Source organism: Gossypium arboreum, chromosome 6, assembly GCF_025698485.1.
Source record: "Gossypium arboreum isolate Shixiya-1 chromosome 6, ASM2569848v2, whole genome shotgun sequence".
Taxonomy (NCBI): domain Eukaryota; kingdom Viridiplantae; phylum Streptophyta; class Magnoliopsida; order Malvales; family Malvaceae; genus Gossypium; species Gossypium arboreum.
In genome coordinates this window covers 48,575,372-48,579,685 of record NC_069075.1, presented here as the reverse complement: position 1 = coordinate 48,579,685, position 4,314 = coordinate 48,575,372, and the positions used below count along the sequence as shown (strand labels likewise).

General features: G+C 40.8%; 1 non-coding gene across 1 annotated transcript; it reads left to right on the top strand.

Moving 5' to 3' along the window:
* Positions 1 to 3,713: 3,713 nt before the first annotated feature.
* On the top strand, positions 3,714 to 3,820 carry LOC128294896 (small nucleolar RNA R71). Its single transcript, XR_008285203.1, has one exon. It is a non-coding gene; the product is annotated as a small nucleolar RNA R71 (small nucleolar RNA).
* Positions 3,821 to 4,314: the final 494 nt, after the last annotated feature.

Below are 4,314 nucleotides of genomic sequence, written 5' to 3'. Positions count from 1 at the left end.
GGGCCAAGATGGCGTGTAGGTATCACAGGGATGGGGCGAGGGCTAATGCCTTAGAGCAGCTAGGATCATAGGTGGACTAGGCAGGGACAAGGTCCTTCCAGAACTTTGAGGGAGAGTAGTGGATGTGGCGATGGAGGGTGTCGAGTTCGTTTTCATCCATGAAATCCTCCGTATACAGCCCTAGTGCAATTCTGAACTCCGGTACGCTCAACTGGCGCACTAAACCACCAAGGTGGAACTGGACCGTTCCAAGATCATCGAAGTTTTTCATGACGACTTAAAGATGTAAGGTCGAGCAGAGTTCCATTGTGAGCTCGAGGTACGTCAGCTCGATAATTTCAAAGAAGAGCCCGCATTCAGTCTTTAGGAGGGCTTAGACCATGTTAGCCATTTGAATTTATTCAAGTGCAGCCTAGTCAATGGAGTGGCCTACACCTAAGGGTCGGGCCCGTAATATCTGAAATAGTTCCTACTGGGGTCCCAAGGGAAACTGGAGGAAAGGGTGACAGGTCTCAGTAGTAGGACCCGAGGATGACGTTGTTCCTTTCCTTTTCTTCGAAGTGGGGACGGTGGTCTTCTTACCACGTGAGGTTGACATAGTATACCTACAATGGCAAGATGAAATAAAAATAAAATTACTCTCCAACAATAGCATGGAAAAATATGCATGGTAAAACAAATAGAGATACTTCATAGAAGTCATGTACTAAAGGACAACTTATGCTAAAAAAATAACCCAATTAGATATATTAAGTCATTACTATGAATGGAACTACGAGAGTAATGCTAATGGAAATATCTAGTGAATGGATGCATGTGGGTTTGAAAAGTATGAAATATTGTGTGGGTAAGCATGAAATCTATGGAAACAAGAAAAATGGATGAATGTAGCAAAATCTATTGACTAACATGGCAAATTTCTTAACAAAGAGCATAAGTATTCTATCATTATAACTATGATTATTTACTCAAAATAAAACAAAATATTATGAAATAAGAGGAAAAAAAGTGAACAAATGCAAGAGGGCGGAGCTTTGGGTCATTGAAGGTGGTGCTGTGGTCGGCGCACGGGCGTGACAGGTAGGGTGTGTGAAGTTGCAGTGGCTAGGGTTAGGGATTTTGGGGAAAGGGGTAATGAATAGTGAGGGGTATATATAGATTTTGGGGCACACGGTCGTGTGTGTTTCTCGATTTTTTAAATTTGGGCGCGTTTGGTATTCTGCCCATGCCCGTGTTCCTTGGGCGTGTGGGTGCAGATGGTTGTGTCTCATGGCTGTGTTCTGCTTCGTTCGCTTCTTCCACGCTCGTGTATGGATGTCCACCCCCATGGTATTTTATCAGTCTTGAGCACGGTTTATGGGCACGAGCGTGTCGCACGCCCATGCTAAATTTTTAGTTTCAACCACGGTTTATAGATACGAGCGTGTCGCACGCTCGTGTTGGTTTCATAGACTTGCCCATGGCCACGTCGCACGACCGTGGCAACTTATCATATCCCATGTTAAGGAAAAATTTTTCCCTGTTTTCACACGGCCGTATCGCACGGCCGTGTCTCCTCTCGTGGTGTGAGCACGATCTAAGGCACGCCCGTGTGCCCGACTATAAACCTGTGTTTCAATAACTCAGTTAGTGATTAGATGTAAAAAACTAAAATTTTAAAGAAGTTAACATCATTAGTGCTTGGGTTGCCTCCCGAGAAGCGCTTATTTATAGTCTAAGCTCTACTTACCTTTCTATTGCATGGTCATGGTGGTGCAAGGAGTTTACACTCCCTATCCCTGCTATCAATTTTATCAACATAAGGTTTAAGACGAGTACTGTTTACCTTAAAAGTGCCAAATTTGGGATGAATTACCTCGACTATACCATATGGGAAAATACTGAGTACTGTAAGAGAGATTTCTCCGTTAGTGGCAATGCGAGGATCTGCTGCATCCAGTAGTACTTTGTCTCCAACCTTAAGTTGATTTGGTGAGGTATTGAGCTCATCCTGGCTTGGTTTTGGTTTATGGTGTGTTCTCAGTTTATGTGTCCTCCATTCATCTAGCTCCTCGATTTGTAGCCTTCGTTATTCATAGATAGGTCCTTTGATGTTGCTTGAACATGGCTCATATATGTTCTTCGAACCTATTTCCTGCAAAGTAGGTTACACCAAATGGTCAATTTTAATAGTATGATTTATACAACCACCTTTAATTTTCGATGTGTTATTCGAATTACGAGCTTGAAGGGTGATTGTTTCGTCTCCCACATGAAGTGTGAGTTCACCTGTACCAACATCAATTATAGTTCTAGCAGTTGCTAAAAAGGGCCTCCCTAAAATTAAAAGAACATTACTATCCTCCTCTATGTCTAGAAAAACGAAATCAACTGGGAATATAAATTTGTCAATTTTAACGAGCACATCTTCAATAATCGCCCTAGAAAATATGATTATTTTTATCGGCTAATTGAATACTCATCCTAGTTTGTTTGGGTTTCCCAAGACCTAATTGCTTAAATATTTTGTAAGGCATGGCAATGATACTAGCCCCTAAATCAGCCAAAGCATTATTAACATCTAAGCTACCAGTTAAACAAGGAATCGTAAAACTCCCTGGATCTTTTAATTTGAAGGCCAGCTTATTCTGTAGTATGGCTGAGCAAACCACAATTAGCTCTACATGCGATGCCTCATCCAACTTCTGCTTATTTGTTAAAAGCTCCTTTAAGAATTTGACTGCGTTCGGCATCTACGAAAGCGCTTCAATAAATGGTAAGTTAATATGTAATTTCTTTAAAAGTTTAAGGAATTTACTGAATTGTTCGTCTGAGTGGTCTTTCCTTGTTGCATTTGGGTATGGTACATGTGGTTTGTACTCTTTACTTACCTATTTTTGGTCATTGTGGTCCACCTCACCTTTACCTTTACTTACCACAGTTTATTACCTCAGTTCTGGTTCAGGTGCAACTAACCCTTCCTTATCTTGGATGGTAATTGCGTTGAGTTGTTCCCTTGGGTTAGATTCAGTGTTATTCGGTAGGCTACCTTGTGGTTGTTAAAATATTAATCTGGCGAGCTATCCTATCTGAGTTTCGAGCCCTTGGATCAACGCTTGTTGATTCTTAAGTTCTGTCTTGTATGCTGAAAACAAGTTTCTGACATCGAGATGAATTTTGTTAGCATCTCCTCAGGGTTCAGCTTTTTCTCTTGTTGGTAGGGTGGTTGCTGGAAGCCTGGAGGTGGTGGTGGTCTCTGATTTCCTTGACCTCCCCATGAAAAATTTGGGTGGTTCCTCTAACCTGTATTGTAAGTGTTACTATAAGAATTATTTTGAGATTGAGGATTATTACCCATGTAACTTAACTGCTTGTTCTTCATGTTGTGGCCACAGGGTGGGTATTCTGAATTGCTTGATCCACCTCCACTTGCTTCGCACTGCATTACTGGGTGAACCTGTGAAGAACCAAGGAAACCGTCAAATTTTTTATTCAAAAGTTCTACCTGGTTAGAGAGCATGGTGACTGAATCGATGTTAAAAACACCGACTGCTTTAGTCGGTTTTGTCCTCATGACTTGCCATTGATAATTATTCAGTAACATCTCTTCTATGAATTCATAAGCATCCTCAGGTGTCTTATTATTGATAGTTCCTCTAGCAGCTGTGTCAATTATCTGTCTAGTCGAAGGATTCAGGCCATTGTGAAACGTTTGAACCTGTAGCCAGAGTGGTAACCCATGGTGAGGGCATCTTATTAAAAGGTCATTGTATCTCTCCCATGCATCATAGAGTGTTTTTAAATTCATCTGCACAAAAGAAGAGATATCATTACGTAATTTGGCTGTTTTAGCTGGCGGAAAATATTTTAATAGAAATTTTTCAGTCATTTGTTCCCAAATAGTGATTGACCCTCGTGGTAACGACTTCAACCACTGTTTAGATTTGTTCCTCAATAAAAAAGGGAATAACCGAAGGTGAATGACATTATCAAGAATGCCATTGATTTTAAATGTATCACAAAGTTCTAAAAAGTTCGCCAAGTGAGCGTTGGGATCCTCGTCTTGCAAACCATCAAACTGAACAAATTGTTGTATCATTTGAATTGTGTTACGTTTCAGTTCAAAATTATTTGCAGTAATAGCAATCCTAACTATGCTCAATTCAGTTCCTGTTAAAGTAGGTTTAGCATAATCATACATAATGCGTAGAGCAGGATTCTGATTTACTGGATCAGTGGCAATCGCAGGAGGTATCAGATTTTCTTGGTTTTCAGTCATCTCCTCGGTTGTGGTTAAAGTATCGTCCTCTTTCTCTTCCTCTGTGTATCTTAAGC